A 14,245-nucleotide genomic window follows, 5' to 3' on the forward strand; every position below is an offset into this window, starting at 1 on the left:
TGAACTTGTTGTACCCTTGGCCACCAACATAATTGATTCTTGGCCCTCAACAAAAGTCTCCATACCCTCTTGATAACCTTGATAAAGTTCACACTCATTGACATAGTGAACTGGCTTTTGATTCGCAAGAATCATCTTATCCATCTAATTATTCAACGTCTTGATTTCCTTGCGGTGCAGCTCATTCATGTCAGTATGATTCCTTGGAGTTCTATCATAGTCCTACCCATAATTCTCCTCACTTTGTGCAAGATTCTCAACCAACAACATCCCTTGTTCTGGATTTTGACCCAAGAAGTTTCCATTGCTTGTTGTGTCAAGAAGCATTCTGTATTTAGGAAAGATTCCTCGGTAGAGTGTACTCAACTGTGACTCTTTGGAGAAACCATGATGTGGAAATTGAGATATGTATCCTTTGAATCTCTCACAAGCTTTACAAAAACTCTCATTAGACCACTGAGCAAAACTGGATATCTCATTGCGAAGGCAAGCTGTTCTTGTAGTAGAGAAGAACTTTGATAAGAAAGCCTTCTTGCATTGATCCCAAGATGTAATGGTGTTATTAGACAGATTCTTTTCCCATATGTGAGCTTTGTCTCGAAGAGATAATGGGAAGAGGCAGAGCTTGAAGGCGTCTTCCGAAATGCTGTTTATTTTAACAGTTCCACAAAACCGATCAAACTGATCCAAGTGATTAAGTGGGTCTTCCATCGCCAAACCATGGAACTTTGACCCTTGCACCATGTTGATAAGACTGGCCTTGATCTCAAAGTGATTTTTCTCCACTGGTGGAGCTCTAATATCGATGTGGTGGCCATTGACGCTTGGCGCATCATAGGCTTCAATCAGTGGTGCTTGTCTTGGCGCATGGTGAGGAGCCCCCTCATCATTGACTAGATCATGTCCATTATGACCATCAGCAGGAGGAGCATTCTGTTCCATAGCTTGTCTTTCTAATCGTCGATTCTCTCGTTCAAAACGGTAAATGCCGTCAACACGCTCGATCAAATCTGCTTAGCCTTGACTTCTCAAGTTTATACACCCTGCAAAACAGAATTCAAAACACCAAAGCAAACCAAATAAACAACAATGTAAAGTACATGATTAGGCTCAAACGAAGTTGAAATCCAAATGGTGAAATCTAATGCAAATGGGCAACAATGCCAAATTGATGTAGTATATTGCTATCAATTAAATTATCGTACCTCATTTTGCAATGATTAACACACTAGGAGTTCACAAAGCTGCTTAATCTAATCTTAAACAAGAGAATGGTTTTTGTAACATTCTTAACTTAAGCAAAACAAACAAATTATAAAATGCTCAAACAATTAAACCAAGAAAGAAATAGAAGATTAACTCAACAATAACTAAAAGTGAATCTCAGGGTTAAGGTATTTGATTAGGAATAAAATAAGAGATTGATTATGGAGTTTGGGTTGCCTGAATATTCCCCCCTCTACTAATTGCATTCTCAACTTTTAGTCTCTGAAAAGAACATCAAAATAAAGTTTATTCTTAATAAAAACTACATCTGCAATTGAACCAAACAATAAACCGATATTACTTAACTTGGTTTGACTTAATCCAGTTTTAACCATAATTTCATCCGAATTAAACATTTGACTCGAATCAATAAAAAAATAGTTAAATACTATAATCCTTCTTTTATTTGTGGTCTTCTATTTTTTTTTTTGAAAAATTAAATTATATTATAGGTTCACCGGAAAAGTTCAAACCGATTCCCGAACCATTACAAAAGTGGCCCAGAAAAATTGTTACAAAAACAAAAAGCTTGAATTAGCAGGTAGAGAGGGAAAAACAAGCATTGCAACATCTCCGGCCGGAAGAGAAGAAAGAAATCTCCTCCGTGACTGCTGGCCACAACGGTGGAAATCTTCTCCTGATCTGCTGCGAGACAAGAATATTGGACTCGAACCAAAAACATTAAGGAAAGAAAGTATAGTACGAAGCTTTAGATGTAGAAGATTGGAAACAGTCAGAGGATGAAGAAGAAGGAGGTGAAGAAGATTTTTTTTCAATTTTTTTTTCTTTGCTGGGTCGAGTTGAATGTTAGATTAGGGCTAAAATCAGGTCTAAATTTGGTTAAAACTGGATTAAGTCAAGCCAAATTAAGTAATATCGGTTTATTGTTTGGTTCGATTGCAGATGTAGTTATTCATATAAAAAAGAAACTAGGTGTAGTTTTATTAAGAATAAACTTTATTTTGATGTTTTATTCAGAGACTAAAAGTAGGTGTAGGAAATTTGAGAATGCAATTAGTAGGGGGGGGGGGGGAATATTCAGGCAACCCATGGAGTTTCAAACAACTTAAACAATAGTAAGACTAACACATTTCCATGCAATTATGAAACAAGATTTATATAGTGGTGTGAATGATGATGTATGCAATGGTGAGATATGAATGGAATGATGGATGGGTGTTTCAATTCCCCTTATGCTATTGCAGTACAAGAGGTATCAATCCTAAATGAGTGTTTGTGGACAATTAAGATATGCATATGAATCTAAGTTAAGACAAATGTAAAGATTGTTTGTCACTAACAATCCTAGGAAGAAAATGTAAAATGCAGAAAACAAACTACAAGAACTAACAACTAGATGCAAATGAAACTGAATGATTGAAACAGTGATAAAGCAAGAACAGAAACAGAGACTACTACTAATGAACTAATGCAAGATAATTATTGAACTGAAAACTAAATGTATGCAACTGGAATGCAACAGGAATGAAACAAGACAAACACAAATCATAGACACAGAGTTCTGGGGATGAACTCGAGCAGCACTCGACCGAGTGTAGGTCGAGTGGGTGGTCGAGCTAGACTAGACGCAGAAACAGAGCAATGCAATAAAAACAGAGTAATGCTAAATCCAATCAAACAACAAGCAAGCAACAGGATTAAGACTAAGATTTCAATAAACAAAGAAGGTCCTGAGGATGGATTCATGGGATGGACTAATCATTGTGGTTATCTAACTTGGTCAACAAATCTCAAGCAAACTTTGAGCTAACCTCTAGACATATTAATCTAAGATAAGTTTCTCCCACTCTCATGGTCAAGAAACAATCAAACCTATGCAATTCTAGACTTGTTCTCACACAGTAAAGAATCTACACAAGCAGGCATTAAGCAATACATCTCAAACCAAACAAGACCTCTAATCTCTTAGCAAGCCTAATGGTAAGCTCTAGATCTAGCCTTATCTATGCTTCCTAAACATTGGTGTGATGCTAAGAAGCTTGAAATCAGACTCTACCCTCTCAGATATAGAATCAGCATTAAGATCATCTACCCTAGAAGAGATCTACAACAATCAAGCTTGACCAAGTCACACAAACCACAAGATCAATCCATCCTAACCCATCCTCAAGATCCTAAGGAAACTACTCACAACAATACATGGTGATCAAAGTCAAAAACCCAGAAAATATTGAAACTTGCATTATTAGAAAGATTAAACAAATATCTTCAATATTGATGAAAGGATGAAACTCAAATTCTCAATATCTTGAAAGTTATAGAACCAACAAAATATAAGAATCTAGTCTTCTTTCATAAGGAAGTACAAGATCTTAAAAATAAAAATGCAAAAGGAATAAAACTAAAAAAGGTAAAAACTAGGTTTAGGGAATATCTAAAAAGTTGCACACTTTGGTGGCTGCAGGTACAAGGCCTTATATAGGTGAGGAGGTGGAAGCCCTAAAAATAGAAAAAAGTCAAAGTAGTCACCGGCTCGGTCAACTCGACCAGTGCTCGGTCGAGTCTATGGTCGAGCTGGCTTCTCTCGTGCACACTCCACTCGGTCGAGTCCATCTACCCACTCGGTCGAGTGCTTGGTCGAGTTGGACTCTGGACCTTGGTTCTTCAGCCGTAACTCTCTTGCTTTCCCTTCAAGATTGCTTCACTTCTCCTCAGGATTGTTTCCATGCTCCTTAAGCTCCAAAATCACCTGTTTATGCATGAAAAGATGCAAATGCAATGCAACTAAACTCTAATGCATGATTAGTCCTAAAGCTACACAATAATGATGAAAATGGCTAGCAAAAGATGCAAAAGATGTGAATAAACTAAGGGAAAACATGGTAAAATATATGAACATCAACACCCCCAAACTTAGTCTTTGCTTGCCCTCAAGCAAATAAACAAGACATAAGAAGGTAGATGAGGTTTTGAAAGTGGGATCTCAGCTCCTAAAGCTTGCAAATAGACTATCTAGAATCAATGTCCAAGTTACTAGTACTATGATGCAAGTTGAATGAGCTATACTTAAAGACTTTAGACAAGCATATCACAACCTTCACTGATTTGAGCCTTAGACATCCACATGCATTCAAATCAACCATTTCCTTTAACATTCATTAATCAAGAGCATGAATCAATTCTATGCAATGCTTAAACTCATTTGGCTTGGCAGTAAAAGGTTTAGAGACAATGATAGTCTCTTTTTAGAGTAGGGCTTATCAATATCAAGGTTCTCTCATAAAAAATGGATTGAGCGTTAGAAGAATGCTAAAGGTAAGAACACTTAGACACATACAAGAACAAAACCTTGTCTACCCAAAGGCACCCAAAGTGTTTATCCTATCAATCTAAACCCAATTGATCTTAGTGCTACCCTTTAACTTCTTTTCTTCTTTTTCACCCTTTTCTCTTTTGGTTTTAAAGTCTTAGGAGAGGTTTCTTATTTGATCTTTCTAGTGGAATGGGGGATTCTTACTTATTTGCTATGGTTCTCTTTTCTTCTTATTCTTAAGACATATAAGCATTTTGCTAGATTTCTTTTTTTCTTTCTTTCTTTTATTTAACTAGAACCATCTTTAAACAACCTTATTCTTCCCATTCTTTCACTAGACTTTAAATTTTCTTAAACACATTCCCCTCCTAAAGACTCTAACCTTTTCTTTCTCTTTTTCCTCTTTTCTTTTCAAAACAGCCAAGTTCCAAACCCAACAAGTGAACCACCTAGTCCTATCTAGTTTGAAAAATGCAAACTAGAACTACACAAGGCTTTACTCTTGTCAGTTCAAACCTAACACTTTCTACCAAGCTCAATCCCAAAAATAGGCCTCACACACACAAGAATAAACATGGCTTGAAAGAAGGTTTGGTTAGGGGTAGGGAAACTGATTTAAAAGTGAAATCAGCTACTTGGATCAACAAGAGTGGCAAAAGGAGAAAGATGATCCAAATAAGTATATGGTATCCATGAGTTTAAAGCAATGCATACATTGATAATTAACAGTCAGTATTAGGTTCTTATAGATAGGAAATGACATCAAATCACAACATGCTTCAATTTAGACCAAATGCAATTCAGGAATTCAAGGCTTGGTTCAATCTTATGCTTCTAACCACTCAACTAGCATCAAAGTACTATTAACTTGGGCATTGATCCTAGTCTAGTGAATTAAGCAAGCTAACAAGGAAAAACTCATCATAGATCCCTAATGCAAACAGTCCTAAATGATAAACAAAATACTTAATTATGCAATGCAAACTACATGAACACTCTTTTTTTATAAAGATTTTTGCAAAAAATTTTCAAATTTTTATGGTTTTCCTATGCCTTAGATGATTATGCAAGTGCTAACATGATGATGATAAAAATTTGAAATAAGAAAACAAAACACAACATCAAATGCTATCTCAAACCCTCCCCCAAACTTAAATCACACAGTCCCTTGTGTGAAAGAAATTTGCTTGAGGATTCAAGACTTAAAACAAAACACAACATATGAAATGCTATGGTATATACAATGGTAAGGTGATAATGTTACCTCAAGGATTGGAGAAGAAGCTGTCCACATCCTCCTGCATACTATCAAAGGTGTAGTTGGGGTCCTGCTGGTGACTGGAGGAAGGTGATTGGGGCAGCTCGACAATGCCAATCGACCGTGACTCGGTCGAGTGCATGTCCGAGTGGGGGGGGTCGAGCTGGACCGCGAGTCTCCGTTAGCTGTCCCTTCCTGTTCTATTCAGACTCCCTAGCTTGCCTAACCATGAAAATACGAAAGCAAAAATCAAAATAATAAAATTCCAAGGCAATATGTACAGAGATACCTTAGGGATTTCCTCCCTAGTGAGCTTGTTTAAAGTCACTAAGCTTGACTTTGATGCCTTTTCATGATTGAGGAGCATCCTTGAGAAGCATTGTGCACTTCTCATGAGTTTCCTTCTCCCCTAAATACTTCTTAACTCTCTGACCATTGACTGTAAATTCACTCCCATCCTTGTTGAGAAGTGTTACAGCTCCATAAGGTAGGATCTCCTTGACTTCAAAAGGGCCTCCCCATCTACTTTTTAGCTTCCCAGGGAATAACTTGAGTCTTGAATTGTAGAGCAAAGCCTGGTCTCCAGCCTTTAGGTCCTTGATAAGAATCTTCTTATCATGGAAGACTTTGGTTCTCTCCTTGTAGATTTTGGAATTTTCATAAGCTTCCAATCTGATTTCCTCAAGCTCATGCAGATCAAGGCTTCTCTTGGCTTGTGCTGTTTCTAGATCCAAGTTCAAGAGTTTTATTGCCCAGAGAGCCTTGTACTCAACTTCAACTGGGAGGTGGCAAGACTTGCCATACACAAGTTGGAATGGGGTTCTTCCTATTGGTGTTTTGAAAGCTGTCCTATATGCCCAAAGTGTTTCATCAAGTTTAGTAGACCAATCCTTTCTTGTTGCTCCCACTATTCTTGACAGAATGGCCTTGATCTGCTTATTGGAAACTTCAACTTGCCCACTAGTTTGGGGATGATAAGCTGTAGACACTTTGTGCTTAACCCCATACTTCTTTAGCATTCCTTCAAAGATTTTGTTGATGAAGTGTGTTCCTCCATCACTTATCACAGCCCTTGGAATTCCATACCTTGGGAAGATTATTGATTTGAAGAGCTTAAGGACTACCTTGTGGTCATTAGTGGGGCTAGCAATGACTTCTACCCACTTTGAGACATAGTCCACTGCCACAAGTATGTAGACATTCCCATTTGAAGGAGGGTTAAAAGGTCCCATGAAATCAATTCCCCACACATCAAATATCTCAACTTCAAGGATTGGATTCTGTGGCATCTCATTCCTCCTTGTGATGTTCCCCATTCTTTGGCAAGCATCACACTTTGTAATGAACTTGTGAGTATCCTTGAATAAAGTAGGCCACCATAGGCCAGCTTGTAAGACTTTCTGGGCTGTCTTGAAAGTTGCAAAATGTCCTCCATAAGCAGAACCATGACAATGTCCCAACACTCCTTCTACTTCACTTTCTGCTATGCATCTTCTAAACAACCCATCTGACCCCTTTTTGTAGAGATAAGGTTCATCCCAATAGTATCCATTTATGTCCTTGAGGAGTTTCTTCTTTTTGTAATGGTCCATGTCCACTGGGATTTCCTCACACACCTTGTAGTTGACTATATCAGCATACCAAGGTAGATCCTCACTCTCAAGTGCCAACCACTCCTCCATCTGCTCCTGCTCGATCGGGTCACCAAACTCACACGGTCGAGTGCCTGCTCGAGTTGGTGGTCGAGCTGGCTGCCGGGTTGTTCCAAGTAGCATCAGTTTCTCCTCAGGCATTGAGTCATCAATTGGAATCTCCTTCTCTATCCTCATCCTTGATAAATGATCAGCTACTCCATTCTCTATCCCTTTCTTATCAACTATTTCCATGTCAAATTCTTGGAGAAGCAAAATCCACCTCAACAGCCTTGGTTTGGTGTCTTTCTTTGAGTAGATGTGCCTCAAGGCAGCATGATCAGTGTACACAATCACCTTGGATCCTACCAAGTAACTTCTGAATTTTTCAAAAGCAAATACCACTGCTAGGAGTTCCTTTTCTGTTGTTGAGTATCTTCCTTGAGTTTCATCCAAGGTTCTACTTGCATAGTGAATCACATGCAGCTTCTTATCTTTTTTCTGTCCTAGAACTGCTCCTACTGCAAAGTCTGAAGCATCACACATGATCTCAAATGGAAGATCCCAGTTTGGTGCTTGGACTATTGGGGCTGAAATCAAAGCAGCCTTGATCTCCTTGAATGCTTTCAAGCAATCTTCATCAAAGTTAAACTCAGTCTCCTTACAAAGCAACCTTGTCAATGGCCTAGCTATCTTTGAGAAGTCCTTGATGAACCTCCTATAGAACCCAGCATTGCCAAGGAAGCTTCTTATGTCCTTGACTGTTTTTGGTGGTTGAAGTTGAACCATAACTTCAATCTTTGCCTTGTCAACTTCAATTCCCTTCTCTGAAATCTTATGACCAAGGACTATCCCTTCTTCAACCATGAAGTGACACTTTTCCCAATTCAAAACCAGGTTTGTCTCCTCACATCTCTTTAAGACCCTGCATAGATTAGCAAGACAAGAAGAGAAAGAATCTCCATAGACAGAGAAGTCATCCATAAAAACTTCAACCACATCCTCAATGAGATCAGAGAAGATTGACATCATGCACCTTTGAAAGGTAGCTGGAGCATTACATAATCCAAATGGCATCCTCCTATATGCAAAGGTACCATATGGACATGTGAATGTTGTCTTCTCTTGATCATTAGGATGAATAGGAATTTGGAAAAATCCAGAGTATCCATCCAAGAAACAGTAATGAGTGTGATTGGCTAATCTTTCCAACATTTGATCAATGAAAGGAAGAGGAAAATGATCTTTCCTAGTTGCTGAATTTAGTTTTCTATAGTCAATGCACATCCTATGACCTGTTATGGTTCTAGTTGGAATTAACTCATCTTGATCATTCTTTACTACAGTGATTCCTCCTTTTTTAGGGACACAATGGACTGGTGAAACCCAAGTACTATCAGAAATAGGATAGATTACACCAGCATCAAGCAACTTAAGGATCTCCTTTTTGACTACTTCCTTTAAGTTGGGGTTTAACCTTCTTTGGGGTTCAATGCTAGAATAAGATTCATTTTCAAGGTGAATTCTATGTATGCATAGTCTAGGTGAAAGTCCTTGAATGTCATCTAAAGTATAACCAATGGCTTTTCTATACTTCCTCAATTCAACAACTAGCAAGTCAAGTTCATTCTCACTCAATTTAGCATTAACTATTACTGGATAAGTAGAGTTCTTACCAAGAAAAACGTACCTTAGCCCAGATGGAAGAGGTTTTAGCTCTACTTTTGGTGCTTTCAACTCAGACCAGTCATCTCTAGAGGATTCAGCAGTGCACTCGTTCGAGTGGGTCCTGCACTCGGCCGAGTGCGTGGTCGAGTGGGTAGTCGAGCTGTCCGTATTTGCTACTTGAACTGACCAAACTTCCTCCCTCAATGCTGGTAATCCCTCAAAAATCTCTGGATGGTCTGATTCCTTACATGAATCCAATATCTCTTCATAGGCCTTGGTCTCTTTATAGATGAACCCTTCCTCTCCACTTTTGGTCAAGGCAGTCCTAAGATGATCTTGTTCTGCTAGTTCTTCCACTAGTTCTCCTGTCAGCTTATCCAGCTCTTCAGTCCAAAAGACTTGTCCCCCAATTGTTGGTTTCTTCATAGCCTCCACAATATCAAATGTCATTTTGAGGTCATCTCCCAAGTTGAGATCAATCTTCCCTTCTCTCACATCTATTATTGCTCCTGCTGTAGCAAGGAAAGGTCTTCCCAAAATCAAAGGATCTTTTGGCTCTTCATCCATTTCCAAGACTACAAAATCTGTTGGAACTTCTACTGCTCCAATTCTAACAGGTAGATCTTCCAAAACACCATGTGGTAGTCTTATTGATCTATCAGCTAAGATCAAAGATATATTGCATGGTTTATACCTTGTAAATCCAAGGCGCCTTGCAACTGTCAAAGGCATGAGGCTCACTGAGGCTCCCAAATCACAAAGGCATCTGTTGAAAGTCAAAGGTCCTATTGAGCAAGGTATAGTGAAGGAGCCTGGATCTTTCAACTTTTGAGGGTTCACTTGCTTTTGGATTATGGCACTACACTCATGGTTAAGATGCACCATCTCCTGAACTTCTTTGATTCTTTCCATCACAGCATCTTTCAAGAACTTCTGGTAAGGAGGAATCATCACAAAAGCATCAATCAAGGGCATCCTAAGCTCAATCTCTCTAACTTGTTTGTCAAACAATGCTTTATACTTGTCAACCATTTGCTTCTTAAACCTTCCTGGGAAGGGAAATGGAGGCTTGTAAGGAGGGAGAATTGACCTAGCTTCCTTTTCCTTGGAGGTAGGTGGCTTAGATGTTTCCTGAGCAGCTGCTCGATCAGGCACTCGATCATGCACACGGTCGAGTGCCTGCTCGAGTGGACGGTCGAGCTGAACACTAGTTTTATCCTGAGCTCCTTCTTGTTGAAAACCCTCCCCATCTTGTTCCACACTGTCCTCAGTGTTTGGTAAAGCTCCCTTTTTGTCTTGTAAAACTCTTCCACTGCGCAAATTAATGGCATGAGCACTTTCTATAGATTGCATAATAGCTTTGCCTTTGTTGTTCTCTTGCTTAGAGGCAGAAGTTTGTTGACCCTCTAGTGTTGTAATCCTTGAAGTAAGTGTGTCAAACTTTCTATTTAGGTCACTGTAAAGATCTGTTATCCTCCTGTTCAGCTCAGCAAATTTATTGGCTTCCTCAATCTTCCCTTGTGTTTGACCAATCAACAGCTATTGCACCATGGCTCTAAGGTCTTGTTCCTGGCCTTGGTTAGTCTGAAACCCTGGTGGGGGACACAACTGGGGCTGGAACACCTGTTGCTGTTGTTTGGGGACATAGTTTTGGTGCTGTTGAGGCTGTTGAGGAGGGTAGACTTGATCTTGTGGGTTGGCCACATTTGTGCTCCTATAGGACAGATTATTGTTCCTAAACCCTCCTTGGTTATAACCCTTGAAACCTCCTTAGTTTTGCATATAGCATAACTCAGCAAACTCATTCTCTCCCTCTTGAGCTGGAGGCTCCTCTTCACTAACAAAGTGAATAGACTTTTGCTGACTTAGCAAGATCCTATCAAGCTTTTCATTCACCATTTTCAGATCCTTCTTGTACTTGTCTTCTTGATCAGTTGATGATGACCTTATGGTTCTGTCATAGTCCTCATTGTAGTTCCCATCAGACTGTGCAAGGTTCTCTACTAACTCCCAGCCTTCTTCCACATTCTTGTTGAGGAAGTTTCCATTGGAGGCTGTATCAAGAAGCATTCTGAACTTGGGAAGCACTCCTCTATACAATGTGCTCAACAAAGACTCCACACTGAAACCATGATGAGGACATTGAGTTTGGTATCCCTTGAATCTCTCCCAAGCTTCACAAAAGCTTTCATTACTCCTTTGAGCAAATCCAGAGATCTCATTCCTTAGTCTTGCTGTCCTAGCATTGGAGAAAAACTTGGCCAAGAAAGCCTTCTTGCATGCATCCCAAGTAGTGATTGCACCAGTAGGGAGAGTCTTTTCCCATAAATGAGCTTTGTCCCCAAGTGAGAAAGGGAACAACCTCAGCTTGAAACCATCTTCACTTACTCCATTGATCTTGGTAAGACCACAGATTCTGTCAAACTCATCAAGATGATCTAGTGGATCCTCCATAGGCAATCCATGGAATTTATTGGCCTGAATCATTGAGATCAATCCACTCTTGATCTCAAAGTTGTTGTTGGCAACAGTTGGTGGCACAATGCCAGCTCTTTGGTTGTGAGTGTTGGGTGCATCTCCAGCACCAATGTTCCTTGGTCTCTGAACCTGATCCTGTTGATCCATAGCTACTATAACCTCTTGTTGTTGCTGAACAACTCTCCTTTGCTTAGCTCCTAAACTCTTGGTCTTGTTGTTGATGTTGTCAATAGGCCTAAGAAGATTGTCCTTTCCTTTAGACCTTGTGTGCATTAACAGACACAAACGATTTTTGCTAGGCAAGCGACTGAGCACAGGCTCAAGTAGGAGGTCAAGTCGACTGGAAAATGATGGTTATAGAGACCCGGCTTCTGGCACGAGCAGGTGCTCGATCACGACTCGGTCGAGTGGTGGTCGAGTGACTGGTCGAGTGGTACCTGAAATGGAACTTCAACCCAGAAACAGAAGATTCGAGTACAACAACCTCACAAGCGTATAAAAGAACTTAATCTTAGACTAATATGGATCCTAAATGTCACAAAAACACACTCAAATGGGCAACGGCGCCAAATTGAAACAAGATTTATATAGTGGTGTGAATGATGATGTATGCAATGGTGAGATATGAATGGAATGATGGATGGGTGTTTCAATTCCCCTTATGCTATTGCAGTACAAGAGGTATCAATCCTAAATGAGTGTTTGTGAACAATTAAGATATGCATATGAATCTAAGTTAAGACAAATGTAAAGATTGTTTGTCACTAACAATCCTAGGAAGAAAATGTAAAATGCAGAAAACAAACTACAAGAACTAACAACTAGATGCAAATGAAACTGAATGATTGAAACAGTGATAAAGCAAGAACAGAAACAGAGACTACTACTAATGAACTAATGCAAGATAATTATTGAACTGAAAACTAAATGTATGCAACTGGAATGCAACAAGAATGAAACAAGACAAACACAAATCATAGACACAGAGTTCTGGGGATGAACTCGAGCAGCACTCGACCGAGTGTAGGTCGAGTGGGTGGTCGACCTAGACTAGACGCAGAAACAGAGCAATGCAATAAAAACAGAGTAATGCTAAATCCAATCAAACAACAAGCAAGCAACAGGATTAAGACTAAGATTTCAATAAACAAAGAAGGTCCTGAGGATGGATTCATGGGATGGACTAATCATTGTGGTTATCTAACTTGGTCAACAAATCTCAAGCAAACTTTGAGCTAACCTCTAGACATATTAATCTAAGACAAGTTTCTCCCACTCTCATGGTCAAGAAACAATCAAACCTATGCAATTCTAGACTTGTTCTCACACAGTAAAGAATCTACACAAGCAGGCATTAAGCAATACATCTCAAACCAAACAAGACCTCTAATCTCTTAGCAAGCCTAATGGTAAGCTCTAGATCTAGCCTTATCTATGCTTCCTAAACATTGGTGTGATGCTAAGAAGCTTGAAATCAGACTCTACCCTCTCAGATATAGAATCAGCATTAAGATCATCTACCCTAGAAGAGATCTACAACAATCAAGCTTGACCAAGTCACACAAACCACAAGATCAATCCATCCTAACCCATCCTCAAGATCCTAAGGAAACTACTCACAACAATACATGGTGATCAAAGTCAAAAACCCAGAAAATATTGAAACTTGCATTATTAGAAAGATTAAACAAAGATCTTCAATACTGATGAAAGGATGAAACTCAAATTCTCAATATCTTGAAAGTTATAGAACCAACAAAATATAAGAATCTAGTCTTCTTTCATAAGGAAGTACAAGATCTTAAAAATAAAAATGCAAAAGGAATAAAACTAAAAAAGGTAAAACCTAGGTTTAGGGAATATCTAAAAAGTTGCACACTTTGGTGGCTGCAGGTACAAGGCCTTATATAGGTGAGGAGGTGGAAGCCCTAAAAATAGAAAAAAGTCAAAGTAGTCAACGGCTCGGTCAACTCGACCAGTGCTCGGTCGAGTCCATGGTCGAGCTGGCTTCTCTCGTGCACACTCCACTCGGTCGAGTCCATCTACCCACTCGGTCGAGTGCTTGGTCGAGTTGGACTCTGGACCTTGGTTCTTTAGCCTTAACTCTCTTGCTTTCCCTTCAAGATTGCTTCACTTCTCCTCAGGATTGTTTCCATGCTCCTTAAGCTCCAAAATCACCTGTTTATGCATGAAAAGATGCAAATGCAATGCAACTAAACTCTAATGCATGATTAGTCCTAAAGCTACACAATAATGATGAAAATGGCTAGCAAAAGATGCAAAAGATGTGAATAAACTAAGGGAAAACATGGTAAAATATATGAACATCAAATTAATATTTTTATTAATCAATCAATCATCAACTTCTTCCAAAGGCAATTAAATGATCAAAAAGCATTACAATCAGGTCTATATAGCCACTAAGCACCCAAGTCAACTATTTCCAAAGGTAAGGAATGCAAATCAATTAAAAATTTTGGTTCAGCAATTTCATCAAACACCTTCTGGACGTAAAATTCCTAAAGTCTAAAATCAACATGATCAAGGTTGATATAGGTTTATTAGCAACTAATAAGCAAGGATCTAAAGCAATATTACCATAAACTCCATAACCTAACTCCTAAATCATCCTAATCTACCAAAACCCAACGATTCTAAATGACTACTCAC

At 39.1% G+C, this 14,245-nt stretch overlaps 2 non-coding genes across 2 annotated transcripts; both read left to right on the top strand.

Moving 5' to 3' along the window:
• The first annotated feature begins 382 nt into the window (after window positions 1-382).
• Window positions 383-489, top strand: LOC147939896 (small nucleolar RNA R71). The gene has a single exon (XR_015564880.1). It is a non-coding gene; the product is annotated as a small nucleolar RNA R71 (small nucleolar RNA).
• Window positions 490-11,222: 10,733 nt separating this feature from the next.
• On the top strand, window positions 11,223-11,329 carry LOC147939897 (small nucleolar RNA R71). Its single transcript, XR_015564945.1, has one exon. It is a non-coding gene; the product is annotated as a small nucleolar RNA R71 (small nucleolar RNA).
• Window positions 11,330-14,245: the final 2,916 nt, after the last annotated feature.

The sequence above is a fragment of the Camelina sativa genome, chromosome 8 (assembly GCF_030686135.1).
Source record: "Camelina sativa cultivar CO46 ecotype springtype chromosome 8, ASM3068613v1".
Lineage (NCBI taxonomy): Eukaryota > Viridiplantae > Streptophyta > Magnoliopsida > Brassicales > Brassicaceae > Camelina > Camelina sativa.